At 42.9% G+C, this 17,721-nt stretch overlaps 1 long non-coding RNA gene across 1 annotated transcript in view; it reads right to left on the bottom strand.

The window, feature by feature from the left end:
* Nucleotides 1–377: 377 nt before the first annotated feature.
* LOC143809381 (uncharacterized) overlaps nucleotides 378–17,721 on the bottom strand; it is a 238,444-nt gene continuing 221,100 nt past the window's right edge. The window contains exon 3 of the long non-coding RNA XR_013222252.1: nucleotides 378–504. This is a non-coding gene — a long non-coding RNA (uncharacterized LOC143809381). The remainder of the gene's footprint in view (nucleotides 505–17,721) is intronic.

The following is a 17,721-nucleotide window of genomic DNA, read 5'->3' as shown; positions in this document are numbered from 1 at the left end:
TGAAGGAGAACTGAGATTCACCAAACTCACTCAAGTTCCCACATAATTTGGGAGCCCCATGAAGTTTAATGGACTTTGCTAGCATTGCATTGGTAGACGACCATCAGTTAGAGAAAGGCGGCTCTATCTTTGGAGCTTTGAATTACAGAAGGAGAGCAAATTAAACTTTATTCATTTATAGATTTAATTCTGACACTTTTACATTGCAGCATTGGAAATATCCATATCTTGAACATATGTGCATAACAGTATCAATATTGAGAATGCCCACTGAGATAACCCATCACAGAGGATTTTTAGCTATATACTTCAGGGATCACTAATGATTAATTAGTGTGTATCATAATGGGAAGCAAATGTCACCCTAGCTACCTGGGGTAGCTGTCATTTGAGAATGGAAGAATTCCCAGCTGATATTTTAGCTTACAAAATGAAAATCCTCATCGTAGACTGCCATCTTGTGGTAACACTACAGTGTTCATCAAACCAGGAAAATCTGATGTCCTAAAAGCGAAATAGAGAGGAATAAGGAAAATCAAAATGAGATTAAGACAGAAATAAAATAAAAATGTCAACAAATAATTAAAATTCAAACATCATAAATCTAAAAACATGTATGCATGCTGTATAAATACTGTATAAAGATATATATATATATATATATATATATATATATATATATATATATATATATATATATATATACAGTGTATATTTCATAGTTAAAACAAAAGGCTGCAGGATAGCTATCCTGAACATTTGCTTCCTTGCCAAAATAGTATCTTTATTTTTATGTAGCTGTTACATAATATTTGTAAAAAGTAATTATGTAACCCTCAAAAATTTAAAAACATATATTATTAATTTTTATTTTAATTCCTGGACGTTTTGCACTATATTTAAAACTATAAGAAAAAGTAAATGAAACAGTGTTTTTAAAATATGAGATAAAGGTATTTAGCAAAAATGAAGTAAAATGTGTTAACAAAGAAGAAATAGAATTCAAGGCCGCAAATCAATTAGTACAAAAAAAGTCACTTTATTAGCCTAGTTCCAGTAAGTGGTCACTTGACATTTGTTGACAGGATGGTAATATATTATCCTGCTGCTGCACATTAGGCTGCATAAGGATGACCACCTCTAGGGTTAAGAGCATACTTTATGTCATATGCATAATAAATCCTTGGCTCCAGTACCGGTACTGCCTACCAGGGTTCCAATTAGCCTTTATTGTGATAGTTGTGTCTTTGGTACGGACATCTGTCCTCAAGAGCTAGAAATTATCTTTATGTGTACAATTAAAAGGACGTCCGATGGAAATTAATTTGGTCATTGCTTATTTAAGTTTGTTGTGGAGAAGGCGACGTAAGTTTAAAAAGTTAAGCAGTTTGTAGAAAATATATGACAACACAAAAATTGTGATAATGTTCATTCATATCTAGCATACACAGGATACATACATTACCTTTATAAGCAATTCATAATTTAAAAAATCTAAACTCTCAATTTAACTACATTTTATGAAATATTTTGGCTATGAATTACATCCTCAAAGGGGAATAATGTTGGTATAGTTATATATATTCTATTGTTGTAGATTTAGAAAAAATGCATCTGAGCTGACATTATTTGCACAGTGTACATATTTGTCAAAATTTTTCAAAAACAAACACAATTACAATTTGAGTGTCATGAGTCTGAATATTTTCTGCATAAATATTTGCTGTAAATTATAGTTAACTTTGAAAACAACCTTACATCCTTGCAACGTCGCATGAAAAAAATTCGGATTTTTCGGATTTCTCTTATTTTTCTAATTTACTATAAGTTGACATTAAAACATGGAAACTGCTGACTGTGAGATAAATGCTAATGGCCATCTTAATTTAATATGAGCCCTCATTGATAATGCATAGAAAACAATTTATAACAAAAACACCTGTCATATATCTAGTGTCCATGAGATTGTATTTCGGTGTTTGAACATTTGGCACAGAGTTACCTGATAGATAAAGACTACAGAAACTCATTAGCATTGCATTGTCACTATTTAGCCATACCTCATACTTGAAGGTGCAGGTAATAAATAGTATTTATAAATAAATGAATGCAATTATTTTCATATAGATTAGGAGTAAAGGTGTAATTAGGTAAAATTAAATAAACGTACAAGTACACTTCTGCAATTGTAAAAATTGCACATAAAATCATCATTTCTTTCCATATTGGTCAATAAATACAAAAAAATGATAATCATAAAGCACATTTTACACCTAAAGAAATGAAGGGGAAAAAGATAAAAAAAATCCTAAAAACCTATAGTTACTAGAATTACATCTAATAACACTCCATATTAGCCTAATTCTGAGATTTTTGTGGGTTTAAAGTCTGTACCTTCTGCAATAGGTAGGAAATTGTTAGGTATGCAAATAAAGTTAATACGTACATGACTCTTTTACCCTTGCCTATCCTTTTCCCTTTACTTGTAGCAAGTAAGCCTTCAAGGTCAAAGTCTTCTCTTCCTCTGTATCAGTCTGCCACTTATCTATCTCGTATATATTGACTTTGTTTTTATTCTAGCCCCCATTCTCATATGTACACTGTCCTAGTATTAATTTCCTTCTTTAAAAATAATTATATGGTGGTTTAATTGTTTGTTGTTCACATAATACCTGCAACTTATTATTTATCACAAATATATATATATATACACTGCTCAAAAAAAAATCCCACATCCTAGATATCACTGAATGAAATATTCCGGTTGAAAATCTTTATTCATTACATAGTAGAACGTGTTGAGAACAATAAAACCTAAAAATGATCACCGTAAATCACAACTAATATCCCACGGAGGTCTGGGGTTGGAATGATGCTCAAAATAAAGTGGAAAATGAAGTTACAGGCTGATCCAACTTCAGTGGAAATGCCTCAAGACAAGGAAATGATGCTCAGTAGTGTGTGTGGCCTCCACATGCCTGTATGACATCCCTACAATGCCTGGGCATGCTCCTGATGAGGCGGCGGATGGTCTCCTGAGGGATCTGCTCCCAGACCTTGAATAAAGCATCCGCCAACTCCTGGACAGTCTGTAGTGCAACGTGACGTTGGTGGATGGTGCAAGACATGATGTCCCAGATGTGTTCAATCGGATTCAGGTTTGGGGAATGGGCAGGCCAGTCCATAGCTTCAATGCCTTCATCTTGCAGGAACTGCTGACACACTCCAGCCACATGAGGTCTGGCATTCTCCTGCATTAGGAGGAACCCAGGGCCAACCCCACCAGCATATGGTCTCACAAGGGGTCTGTGGATCTCATCTCACTACCTAATGGCAGTCAGGCTACCTCTGGCGAGCATATGGAGGGCTGTGCGGCCCTCCAAAGAAATGCCATTACTGACCCACTGCCAAAGCGGTCATGCTAAATGATGTTGCAGGCAGCAGATCACTCTCCACGGCATCTCCAGACTCTGTCACGTCTGTCACATGTGCACAGTGTGATCCTGCTTTCACCTGTGAAGAGCACAGAGCACCAGTGGCGGATTTGCCTATCCTGGTGTTCTGTGGCAAATGCCAAGCGTCCTGCACGGTGTTGGGCTGTGAGCGCAACCCCCAACTGTGGACGTCAGGCACTCAGACCATCCTCATGGAGTCGGTTTCTAAAATTTGTGCAGACACATGCACATTTCTGGCCTGCTGGAGGTCATTTTGCCGGGCTCTGGCAGTGCTACTCCTGTTCCTGCTCGCACAAAGGCTGAGGTAGCGGTCCTACTGCTGGGTTGTTGCCCTCCTCCGGCCCCCTCCATGTCTCCAGGTATACTGGCCTGTCTCCTGGTAGCCCCTCCAGCCTCAGACACAGCAAACCTTCCAGCCACAGCTCGCATTGATGTGCCATCCTGGATGAGCTGCACTACCTGAGCCACTTGTGTGGGTTGTAGAGTTCGTCTCATGCTACCACGAGTGTGAAAGCACAACCAACATTCAAAAGTGACCAAAACATCAGCCAGAAAGCATTTGTACTGAGATGTGGTCTGTGGTTCCCACCTGCAGAACCACTCCTTTATTGAGTGTGTCTTGATAATTGTCAATAATTTCCATCTGTTGTCTATTCCATTTGCACAACAGCATATGAAATTAATTGTCAAACAGTGTTGCTTCCTAAGTTGGACAGTTTGATTTCACAGAAGTTTGATTTACTTGGAGTTACATTCTGTTGTTTAAGCGTTCCCTTTATTTTTTTGAGCAGTATATATATATATATATATATGTATATATATAATTCTGTATAATTCTTAGCATTTAAAAATAAATACATGTTAAAAATATTTCAACGTCATTTTTTATTACTAGTGTTACAGGAAGAGCAAAAAAAAAAAAAAGAAGAAATATGTATCGGTTCACCACTATATTAGGAAATGCAAACAATCATGGAACGATGCTCGGGAACAAAAAAAAAATCTCCAGGCTGGTATCCTTGAGTGAGATAAGTCCAATAGAAAAAATAGTGATGATCCAGCACCGTAGAAAACATAGGACTTTATTTAAAAAGTATTCATTAATTAAATAAACATATTTATAGGAAAAAAAAGTCCTTAGTAACACAAATTAAAGGTTCCTATTTTTTCGGTGGTGCTGGATCATCACTACTTTTCCTATTGTTACAGAAGAGCTTGAACATGTATACTTCTTACACAGTTTTAACCAAAGTAACAAAATAATCTGCTGAATAAATATGCACCTGTAAGGATTTATGTAAGCAAGTTGTAAAAAATAAAGACAATACAATGAATAGGCTTTTTTCACCTGGCTGTATTAGGGTGCTTTTACATTAGCCTACATTAGGTCACAGAGTGTAGTAAGCTGTGTCTGAGTGTTCCCTTTCTGTAGGCATACACTCCCGAAAATGATGCATGTCAGTAAACACACGTTTACTCTGTCGTTACCATTACAGTCTATGGCCCATTAGCGTTAATGGCCGAATCCTGTTTGGCTTGGGGTTTGGACGTATGCACCGAAGGGACCTAGCGAACGTGACCCTAGGTACAATGTGAAAACACCTTTACAGCTATGTATGGGAGTCAAACACCCAGCACAGAAATGGAACTGGATTCTCATGACAGGCTCTCTTTTCTTTCTTTTAGCCTTCCACACCGTGCTCTAATATGGTCATGTGTGTAATGCCAAAAATCAAATTGGCCTCTATATTGTAGAGTTCTGAGAATGATATATTTATATGGATGCTACAATTGTCTTATATGAAGTCACATTTATTTAAAAAAAAGAAGCACATACATATGAATCATGTTAAAAAGCAAGTGGCAAGCATAATTTGTACTTTTTGTGGGTGATTTTATTTTACTGTAGTTAAAGACGTGGTTTAATTTGTCTCAAAATTGTAAAGACATGTTCACCATTTTCTACATTTATGAAACTGTCCACAAAAGGCCAAAACGGCCTTACATTTATTTACATCCATGACATGTTTGAAATTTGTTTGCTTATGTCCCTGAATTTCTATTTTTTATTTTTACTAATTTTCTCCAATTAGATTTCTTGAGAATGATTTCCACTGATGTAATAGATGAACTGATCTCTGGACTTCATTTTTAGTTTAATAAAGAAAAAAAATTGAAAAATATTCTAAAATTTCTGTTATTGAAATAATTGAAATAATAAATTAAAAAATAATGAATGTACTTGACATAATTAGATAAAAATTACTATTTTATTATAAAATGTAAAAATGTTTGATAGCTAAAATATCCAAAACACAACATGCATAAATTAGTTTGTTATTTACATTAAATAATCATTATTGTCTTTGACCAGTGGTACAAGGGTTGTATCCTTATCAGCACAATGCTTTATAAACATGTAAACACTTTACATTGTCAATGTGGCAATTTTAAATGTCACACTTCCCAACCAATAAATGGAACCCAGTGGGCATAATATAGATGACAAAATAGAGTTCATAATAGAATACATTGGAACAACGTTTGATGCAAATGTCTGACTTTCATCTCCATGAATGAAAGAGTTAAATGGTGAAAGGCAGGTGGATGCTGTAAGTACTTTAGAAAGCAGATGAATAGAGTTGAAGGAAAGCTACAGGGAATCCATTGAGAGAGCAGATGCATTGCTGTCCTCACTTCACAAGCAGTTCAAAGTGGGGTGAAGCTGTTTGGGTAATTGGCTATGAAATAACTAACCTTTGGTCGAAAATTTGTACTTGGACTTTAATTGCTTATGATCATGGTACCATGCAGGCACCTGGTGGACTCGTGACCTTACCTTTACCCACCATCACCGGAGTGTGAAGTGAAATGCATAGTCACATAGTTTGATGGTTATCAGCAAATTCATTCTCTGTAAATATAGTAATTGTAACACTGATAAATTAATGGCAGCCTTACAAATTATTGCCTTCAATTCTGCAAGCTATTACAGCAATAAATGAATGATATACTTCAGTACATTATTTTACATCAAGTTACCAACATTGCATTATACAGTTATCAGCTATCTAGTTACTAGGCCTCATACAGTATATGGGGAAAAGTCGTGAACACAGAAGCTATGTAGTCCCTTTGGCTCTGTACTACAGTTTTAGGCTTCAGACAGCTGCAAAATTTGTCATAAGTGGAATTTTGCAGGAGATACCAGGAGGACAGAAAAGCCCAATAGGGTCTTATCATGTAAAATAGGAGGTGTAAAATCAGAGAAAATGCTCAGCTGGTACAGTTGAGTATCACACAACAAGAAATAACCACAGATAAATCAGCTGCTGCAGATCTGCAAGTAAAGGAACCATAAAGGGCCAAAAGATGGATAATAATAAGTAGTTCCTCTGCACTGCTGAAGGAGAGCAAAAGGAAAATGTCAAAAGACACACAAAAACCTTGATGAGTTTTTATTATCAGCGCGTTTCAAAGTCATCTGACTTCTTCATCAAGATATACCGTAACCTCAGTTATCTAACTGTGGTGATAAGAAGTCAGATGACTTTGAAACGAGTTGATAAAACTGCATCGGGTTTCTTCGTGTCTCCTGGAATTTTCCTATGGATCTCCTTCAGCAGCGTAGAGGAAGCACATATTGTCCATATTTTTGCGAATAAATGTAATTTTGAGCAATATTTTGCAGTCTTATGTGGCTGCTTTGCTACTTTTCCTTAAAGTGGGTAGTGCTTAGCTACACAACAAATTTACTATACATTAAAAATTGGTGGGCACTGTACCTAAAACCTATGTCAGCTCAATGCTGACATAGAATTTTCTGTGCACAGACAGCTCAAATATGTGCTAAATTTATAAAAAGGCATCTTAGCAAATTTGCACTACCAGTTTAAGACATCTTCAGTATATAAAATGGCAGTAATCGTACTGAAAATATCCCCCCCTCTTTTTTGCCATTGGATTATGCTTTGCATGGTACCATATGTTAGGGGTCAAGATCTCGCTGCTGCACAGAGGGAATCTCAAGGCATGTCTGCTGCGGTCTCCCATTCGGCATCAGCCGCAGTGGAGCCTGCTCAGCGGAAACGTCGGTCCCAGCATCTCACTCAGCCTGAAACTGTGCAAAGGGTTGCTGCTGCCTTTCCAGGCTCTGCTATTGTAGCCAGCACTGGTCAGCGGCGAGCAGGATTTTCTGGGACTAAGTCCTGCTTTGCACACACTGAGCATGCCCACGGGAGGACCTCTCATTGGAGGTCGGGGGGTCACACGCTCAGTATCTGTAGCAGCTCCAATTGGACCACTAGGAAGGTCCTTGTCTGCTGCAGCTACATAAGGTTCGCATGGCTGCATGGCCATATGCTAGAATTAACCTATGTTATGAGCTTTGCTACTTGGTGGTTATGTCTGCATGTGGTTAGGGTTGGCTAAAATAAGCCCCTAGAATACCGGCACCTCCGGTGAGGAGTTTTGTAAGCTTGGATTCAGGGCCCAGCTGAAATAAGCCCCTAGAATACCGGCACCTCCAGTGAGGAGTTGTTTGTGTGCTATGCTGTCTGCATGACCACTCTTTGCTTTGCTCAGTTAGGTAGCTGTGATCCTCTGTGAGGTTAACAGGGCACAGCGTTTTCATATCTTTGCGATTCCTTGAAGTTAACAGAGTTCGCTTATACCACCATATAGTGCCGCCAATTACTTTGCAGCAAATTTCTCTGCACTTTGGACCCTGGGCTGCGAACGCACCTTGTTGTTTCCTTCCTATACTCGATGAATTCTGCTAGCCCTAACAGTAACAGTATACTAGCACCAGGGTCTGGCTAAGTAATGGCGGACAAATAGCGATTGCAGGGGTACATCCAGCAGCTGGAGGGCAGGTTGGCGACTCTCGAGCGTGCAACCTCAGCTGTGCATGTAACCGCAATAGCTGTGCAGGCTGCTAGCACGGCTGCAGCAACTTTGTCCACTGCCACCTCTGTTCCGACTTTATCCCATCTCCTGCTGCCAGAGAAATTCTCTGGTGACAGTAAAACCTGTAGGAGTTTCGTGAGCCAGTGCGGTATACACCTAGAGCTTCTGGCTGCACGTTTTCCTACAGAGCGGGCAAGGGTGGGATTTATAATCTCTCTTCCAAAAGGATGCTCAGGGTCGGAAGCATCCTTGCTTCCTCTTCTCCAAGACTTTCACACCAGTGGAGAGCAATTATTCCATCGGGGACAGGGAGTTGCTAGCCATGAAGTTGGCTTTCTCGGAGTGGAGACACCTCCTGGAGGGAGCTCGCTTTCCCTTCCAAGTGTTCACAGACTACAAAAACTTGGTGTATTTACAGACGGCCCAGCGGCTAAATTCCTAGATGGTCCCTGTTCTTCTCCTGGTTCCATTTCACCCTCCATTTTCTTTCCAGGGAGAAGAACATTTGTGCCAATGCTCTCTTTCACTCTGTAGTGTCATCAGAGGAGGAGGAGGAGCCTCGGCTTATTGTCCCTTCAGAGAGTTTGAGAACTGTGGCTCCGGTTTCGGTAGAGTCTGTGCCTCAGGCAAGACTTTCGTTCCATCTAATTTGCGACCGGAGGTTCTCTCTTGGGCTCACTCATCCAGGGTGGGTGGACATTTTTGGACCAAGAGGACATCTGAGCTCTTGGCAAGGATGTACTGGTGGCCGCATATGGCCCGTGACGTCGAGGACTATATTCGGGCGTGTGTCTCCTGCGCCAAGGATCGGTCTCCTCGGCAACGGCCTGCTGGTCTACAGCTCTGCCGGTGGCAGACAGGCCCTGGGAGATGGTCGGGATGGACTTCCTGGTAGGCTTACCCAAGTCTTGTAGCTGTACAGTTATCTGGGTAGTCACCGACCATTTTTCTAAGATGGTGCACTTGGTTCTGCCTCCATGGTTACCTTCTGCACGGGCTTTAGCGGCGTTGTTCGTCAAACATGGTTTCTGTCTACATGGCATGCCTGACAAAATTGTCAGTGACAGGGGTCCTCAGCTTGCATCTCGGTTCTGGAGAGAGCTCTGTAGGTTACTCAGCATTGACCTGAATCTCTCTTCTGCTTATCATCCTGAGATGAATGGGTTGGTAGAGATGGCCAACCAGACTCTGGTCACATACTTGCAACATTTTGTCTCCGCCAGACAGGATGACTGGGCATCTTTGCTACCTTGGGCAGAATTTGCCTTGAACAACACCGTAGCTGACTCTACCGGACAGACTCCATTTCTCCTTAATTACAGCCAGCATCCGCCTATCCCTGTGCCCATGCCCATGTCATCCATTAATTCTAGGATGGCAGACTGGGCGGTGGAGGCACGTGACATTTGGGACAGCACATAGGATGCTATCCGGGCATCCAAGGAGAGAATGAGGGTTTCTGCTCATGCACACCGGCATCCCGCTCTGACCTTTGCTCTTGGCGACTTAGTGTGGCTCTCTGTTGTGAACTCTGTTTTTGGGCTCCCTCTTGTGGTCACAAGTGGTACTGTGTGAGTGCTATCTTTGGGCTCCCTCTGGTGGCTCTTTTTGTCATTCTGCAGGTCTGTGGCTGGGATCAGCTGTCTCGTTATCTGCTGGTTGATTTCCTTGCTTGCTGGTAGCTCTAGAGGGCTAAGTTTCTCCCCTCACACCGTTAGTTGGTGTGGGGGTTCTTGTATTCTCAGCGTGGATATTTTGTATAGGGTTTTCTACTGACCGCACAGTTTCCTATCTGATTTCAACGATGCCAGGCATTGAACTGAAGGTCCAGGGAGCTTATATAGCAACGCCCCTGAACTAACGGCCCAGGTGAGGATATAAGAAAAGACAGACGCTCCAGAGTCAAATCACTAATGACCACTAGAGGGAGCAAAAAGCAAAATCACAACAGCTCTCCGCCTGTAACATCAGGCTGCGAGTTGAGTCCACTAAGTTTTCACCTCACTACATAAGCCCCTTTCAAGGTTCTGGAACAGGTCAACCCTGTGGTCTACCGTTTGGCTATTCCTCTGCGCCTTGGTATCACCGACACCTTTCATGTTTCTCTCTTAAAGCCCATCTGTTTGTCCCGGTTTTCCGAGTCATCTGCCGGGACATCGTGTTCATGCACAGATGAGTTTGAGGTGAACTCTATCGTGGGGTGCAAGGTGGTACATGGCAAGAAATATTATCTGGTGGACTGGAAAGGTCACGGCCCAGAGGACAGAACCTGGGAGCCTGTCATGCACATTCGGGCTCTGCTGCTCATTACAGCCTTTGAGCATAGCGAGGCTCAAGGAGGGGGGCCCTAGGAGGGGGGGTAACGTTAGGGGTCGAGTTCCTGCTGCTGCACAGGGGGCATCTCGAGCCATGTCTGCTGCAGTCTCCCATTCTGCATCAACCGCAGTGGAGCCTGCTCAGCGGAGACGTCGGTCCCAGCGTCTCGTTCAGCCTGATACTGTGGAAAAGGTTACTGCTGCCTTTCCAGGCTCTGCTTTAGTAGCCAGCACTGGTCAGCAGCGAGCAGGCTTTTCTGGGACTAAGTCCTGCTTTGCACACACTGAGCATGCCCACGGGAGGATCTCTCATTGGAGGTCGGTGGTCACACGCTCAGGTCCTGTAGCAGCTCCAATTGGACCATTAGGAAGGTCCTTGTCTGCTGCAGCTATATAAGGTTCGCATAGCCGCATGGCCATGCGCTATTATCAACCTATGTTATGAGCTTTGCTACTTGGTGGTCATGTCTGCATGTGGTCATCGTTGGCTGAAATAAGCCCCTAGGATACCGGCACCTCCGGTGAGGAATTGTGTGCTATGCTGTCTGCATGACCACTCTTTGCTTTGCTCAGTTAGGTAGCTGTGATCCTCTGTGAGGTTAACAGGGCACAGCATTTTCATATCTTTGCAATTCTGTGAAGTTAACACAGTTCGCTTATACCACCATATAGTGCCGACAATTACTTTACAGCAGATATCTCTGCATGGTGGACCCCGGGCTGCGAACACACCTTGTTGTTTCCTTCCTATACTTGGTGACTTCCGCTAGCCCTAACACCATATTATGGAGAAAATCTTTCATTGCTTTCATGTTGGATACCTTCTTCATACCAACTCTTAAATCAATGCCAGCCAAGGAAGTGTATAAATTTAGACAACAAAGGTCCCTGACCTTGGAATCTGTGTGCGGCATTGTCAAGTGCAGCTTTTAAGTGTAAAACAGAAATATACCAGAAATGTCCCAGAAGTAAAGAAGTCACCAGAAGGTAAGAGATACAACAGTTTATTAACTGTACTTTCCTTTGTATCTTACACACTTACCGTATATACTCGAGTATAAGCCGAGAATTTCAGCCCATTTTTTTAGGCTGAAGTTGCCCCTCTCGGCTTATAATCGAGTCATTCCCAGGGGTCAGCAGGGGAGGAAGAGCGGCAGCTGTCTAATCATACTCACCTGCTCCTGGCATGGTCCCTGCACATCCCTGGTTCTCCGGGCGCCGGCAGATTCTTCCAGCGTTGAGCGGTCACATGGTACCACTCATTACAGTAATGAATATAAACCTGACTCCACTCCCATAGGGCTGGAGCCGCATATTCATTACTGTAATGAGCGGTACCCTGTGACCGCTCAACATAGGAAGAAGCTGCCGGCGCCCGGAGAACCAGGGATGTGCAGGGACCGTGCCAGGAGCAGGTGAGTATAATGAGGCATTGCACGATATTCACCTGTCCCACGCTCCACCGCTGGGCTCCATCTTCCGCATCCTCTGCAGTGACGCTCAGGTCAGAGGGCGCGATGATACGATTAGTGTGCGCGCCGCCCTCTGCCTGAACTTCAATGCAGAGGACGCGGAAGACACAGCAGAGCCCAATGGTGGAACGGGAAAAGGTGACTATAGCAAGTGCGGGGGCCTGAGCGACGAGAGGTGAGTGATTTTTTTTATTGCAGCAACAGCATATGGGGCAAATGTCTCTATGGGGCATCTTTTGGGGCCATAATCAGCATTTGTGGAGCATTATACAGGGCAAATGTGTCTATGGAGCATCTTATCGGGCCACAATCACTATTTGTGCAGCATTATGTGGGGCAAATATATCTATGGAGCATCTTATGGGGCCATAGTTAACATTTGTGGAGCATTATATGGGGCAAATGTTTGTATGGAGCATCTTATGGGGCCATTATCAGCATTTGTGCAGCATTATATGGGGCAAATTTTAATATGGAGCAACCTTTGGGGCCCATCATGAACTGTATGGAGAATTATATGGGGCTCCTGATTCAATATGGATATTCAAAAACACACAACCTACTGATATCTCAATTAATTTTACTTTTATTGGTATCTATTTTTATTTTTGACATTTGCCGATCGCTGCTGCATTTTTCACCCTCGGCTTATACTCAAGTCATTAAGTTTTCCCAGTTTTTTGTGGCAAAATTAGGGGTCTCGGCTTACACTCAGGTTGTATATACGGTACTTTTCATGCTAACTTATGCAAATACACTAATCCTTACTCTAATTTGCCATCATCAAACTCCATCACTCTCAAAACAAATCATTTTCTTACCTTCCGTCCTACTCCCCCACCTGACCTTAACTGCAGACCTGAGCCTTAACCTTAGATCTCTTCTATTAAAAAACAAAAGGATCCAGCCACTTTCCTTCTCCAACCTCCTCTCCCTTACTGTACTTCTCCTCACTGCTGGCAATTCTGGACCTCCACAACCCCCAACTTCACCATACACTTTCTCTGCACTGCCTTGGAATGTCTGTTTCATCTGCATCAAACTCCACGCCACTCACAACCTTTTTACCTCCCACATCCAGCCTAAAAACAACTTTCACATTCATACTGGCATTCACCTCTGCTAAACAGGTTTATTTCACAACCCTTGTATCTTTTTTATCCCACAACCCCAAGCAGTTATTTAACAATTTTAACTCCCTTCTTTGCCTTCCACTGCCCCCTTTGACTTCCCTCATCTCTGCAGAAGTTTGTTGCACATTTCAAAAATAAGGTCAACCAAGTCCTTATTGCCCATCAACCACAAACCCTATGTATGAAAGACCATTGCCCCCCCATAAAATGCCTTCCTGCCATCACTGAAGGAGAACTCACTTATGTCCTCTCCAAATCATACCTCACCACTTGTGCACTTCCCCAATGTATCCAGTTCAAATTATTAACATTGAACTACAAAGCCATCCATAATCAGTCTCCCTCTTATATCTCTGAACTAATCTCCCGTTACCTTCTAACACGTAATCTCCGATCCTCTCAAGACCTTCTCTACTCCACAATTATACGTTTCTCACCCAATCACTTCTAAAACTTCTTCTGAACATCCTCCATACCCTGGAATTCTGTGCCTCAACATGTCCGATTATCCGCCAGTTTCAGAACTTTCAGACAGAAACTTGAAAACGCATCTCTTCAAGAAAGCTTGCAACCTGCAATAACCCCAGTGTAACCTCACCAATGCTGAAGCTGCTGTAACCACCTAAATCTACTGCCTTCTTTCCCATTATCCAGCAGAATGCAAAATGTAAGCCCTTGAGGGCAGGGCCATCTCCTCCTCAGTACCAGTCTGTCATTGTGGCTTGCTTACTGTAATTTATATCTGACTGCTGACAGTGTCTGACCCGCCCATGGTGGGTGTGGCTAAAGAAGAGAGGGGGAGTAGAGGAGGCTGTAGCTTACCTGTTCCGGAAGTTCCCCTAAGCACCAAACTGCTGGCTGCCCGAGCCAGGGAGGAGTGATGAGCTTGTCCAGTCATACCAGGAGAAGAGGCCTGCACCAGCGATGTCGACATTGCCGAATGACGAGTCTGTCCAGCGATACCAGGAGAGGAGGCCTGCACTACCGATGACAATGTATTCAATCCAGCGGAGACCGAAGGTGACACCCGTTCTTGAGGAACCCGGACGGGAAGCCGGGAATAAGCTGGATCCTGATGTAGAGACACCGCAGAAGGATACAGTGATCCCAGGACGAGCATGGCTAATGTGATCGGAATGTAAGTGCACACTAGCCCCTTACCTCAGAAGTACTGTAAGGTCCGTGCCACAACCCCCGGTCCCTGAGGCCCAGTTTCCCTCCACTTCTATGGTGTATCTGGGTGCCTCCTGTTCCTATCAGCTGAGAGAGGGCCCTTTTCTGTCACCTAGCCAGGCCACCTGGATTGAGAATGTGATCAGGCAATAAGATGGGTGCCATTAAATGACTACTGCTAAGGGACTGTTCCACATCCCTGCTAATGTGCTTGCTGCGCTTATCCGATAATAAGAGACTGTTTTGTGTCCCTGGAAAAAAAAATTCAAAGGGACTGTTCTGCGTCCCTGTGGGGCCGAGAGAGCCCATACCACCCTCAAAGGAAGGGAGTAGCCCGACCGGATCGGGTCACACAGGAACTGTTTTTTTGTTTTTGTTGCGCTTCTTGTGCCCTTCTGATGGAAATCAGAACTATGCCCGAGGACTGTATCCAGGCTTTCATGCTGCTGCAATAACAGACTGTTTTAAGGACAGGCAGCGCACATTGCGTAAAATACTGTGCTATTTTCTAAGGAAGGGGGACAACTTCTCTCCCCCCAAGGACTGTGGACCTTATTTTTGTAAATATTTTTACGTCCTGTGAACAGGAATGGGACTGATGTTGAACATTCGTTGTCGTGGAAAGAGACTTTCTTTTATCATGGATAATCTGATGGCCTGGTCATATTTTGAAAAACTGTTGTATCTATAACCTGGAGGACTGTGAGCCAGGTACCCCTTAAGAAAAAAAAGGACTCTTGCGCCATTCTCCCTGCATGGAGTATTACTTGTACATATTAAAGTTTTGGGGTAAAATGTTGGAGATGACCATTGTTAAAGGGAGGGGGAATGTAAGGGACACAAGGAGCTGTCTGTATATATTACTTGTAATGTCTTTGTAAGTGTCCATGTTGTGCATTTCCCTGCTATGTATAATTACTGTTATAGTTGTAGGGAAAGTGTAGTACCCTAGTTTGGACATTAGATGGGGGTGCAGAGCTATTCAGCTTGTAAGTAGTTAAGTGGGAGGAGCTAACGGCAGTTAATCTGGGAAACATCTGGAAATTTCAATCAGTTTGGCGGGAGCGCCCTGTCTGGGCAGTCAGCTCTGCAGCAGCCCGAGATCCAATCAGGGAGCATCAGGGCCAGGAAGGCTATGAGAGAAAGAATGAAGGCATTGAAAGGGTCACTAACAGTGCAGTATAAGTGGGACTGCGGTTGTAGGTGCTAGAAAAGATCTAAGCAGTATGGACAGGTCACTCAGAATGTGGCGGCTTGCTAAGTGGATGGATGTACTCGGGACCAGGGCAAAATGCTTTAGAGGAATCCCTACTAAAGTCAGACAGGGCACAGAGGACGCTGGAGGACCAGTAAGCATGGTCCATTCCGGAAGAGGGCTTAGTAAAGATCAAGGAAAGACAGAGAAAGAGGACAAGCTGTGTAATGCAAAGCCTGTAAATGCTGACAAGGAAAGAGAGGAGACAAGGACAGAGAAGAAACCGTGCATTGTAAAGCCTGCTTTAAATGCTGAAAAGAACCGTTATATGCCTGTTTCAAGTAAAGTTCATTGTTCAAGCATTCAACAGGACTGTGACTCTGATTATTCTGCTTCGGCTGAGGAAAACATGCAGATCTTTATAGGAAGCCCCAAGGGAAAAGGAGCTGCAGGTATACTGACCGAGAGTTGCGGAATATATATGAGGGGAGGTTAGGGTGTGCAAGAGACTTTTACCTCAGCCACGACTACCGCCCTGGCCCACTTTTACACTTGGCGTAGTCGGCAGGATGCCAAAATCATGCAGCGTGGGAATGCCGTGAGAAAAGAGAATGATGTGCTGAAAGCAGCAAGTGAAATCAATCACTATCATGGAAGCAATGGTGCTCAAAAATTAAATAATAATACATATCTGCACTGTAATGCAACTGCAGAGCAGTTGCGCTCAGCCATCACCAGGGGGCGCTGTAACGGGAAAAATGGTCGCACTTACTGTGTAACACTTCGGTGCAGAAGTGCAGGCCGCCACCAGGGGGTTGCAGAGTAGTCACACAGGCCAAAGTCAGCAACAAACAGGGAGATGAAGTACCAGAGGTCACAGGAAAGTACGAGGTCAGAGACAAGCCAAAAGTCAGAGCCAGATGGGAGCATGGTATCCAAAGCAGCAACAAGCAGCAACTCTTAAGACTAATTGACCTAGTCAGTCCATGTTTTATATTTACTTGAGGGTCTCTACTAGCAGAAAGGTTGTTTACAAGTTTTAATCTTTGAGAAATAAACTGTATTCTTCAGCTCACTTCCCAGTATTTCAGAACTTCAAGTTCTGAAGTTGTTTTGCAATATTTTTTTTCTTAAGAGCCGTTTGTAGCCTTTGGATTTAACAGTACTTAGGTTGGAGAGGTTTCCTTCAAAGAAGTGGTATGCATTTTTTCCCCCAGGATTTTTCCAAAACCTTGAGGAAAAAATATAGCTACAAAAACTCCTCCACACAGTGTGTCCTATTTCGCTCCTGCGCATGCAGCAGCTTTACCTATGGGTCATCATCGCTCTGTGGCTTCGCCAGGCACATACATGATAATGTACTTTGCTTTACCCTCAGCGTCTGTACAGGAACACGATGGGTGATACTATATGATGATGTAGGCTGTGTCATCCACATGAAGCATGGAAGGAGAACGGCGATCGTAAGAAGAGTGGAGGGGCTTACTTTTTAGTCTCTGTGCTCTTCTGTTCCAAAGATATGCTTTCCGATAATAATGATGCAAGTTTTTCATTAGATGAACTGGGTGTATACCACATTACTCGAACATTTTCAGTTTACAGGCAGAGCAGAGTTTCAGAGCAGATAGCTGAAGTAGAGCTATCATTCAATTTTGAAAGCAGGATGACTAGCACTGGGCGATCTGGTCAGACCATCAATCAATAAACGGAGAATGCAGTCTGTTGTGTATCCGCTTTTTGGGCTCCCCTGGTGGTTGCTGGTGGTACTGGTGACTTGTTTGTACTTTGCTGCTTCTGTTCACCTGCTTCCATCAGTGTTTGGGAGTTTCCTATTTAGCCTTGCTCTCCAGTCATTTCCTTGCCGGTCATCATTGTAACCAGAGCCTTCGGTTGCATGTTCCTGCTACTAGTCTGCTAATCAGCTAAGTGGACTTTGTCCTTTTGTTTTGTACCTTTTGTCCAGTTTGCAGTTTTTGTAATTCTCTGTAGCTGGAAGCTCTTGCGGGCTGAAATTGCCACTCCTGTGTCATGAGTTGACACAGGAGTCTTAAAGTAATTTCAGGATGGTTT

Source organism: Ranitomeya variabilis, chromosome 2 (assembly GCF_051348905.1).
Source record: "Ranitomeya variabilis isolate aRanVar5 chromosome 2, aRanVar5.hap1, whole genome shotgun sequence".
Taxonomy (NCBI): domain Eukaryota; kingdom Metazoa; phylum Chordata; class Amphibia; order Anura; family Dendrobatidae; genus Ranitomeya; species Ranitomeya variabilis.
The sequence above is the reverse complement of the archived record's forward strand: the minus strand, read 5'-3'. Positions and strand labels throughout refer to the sequence as shown.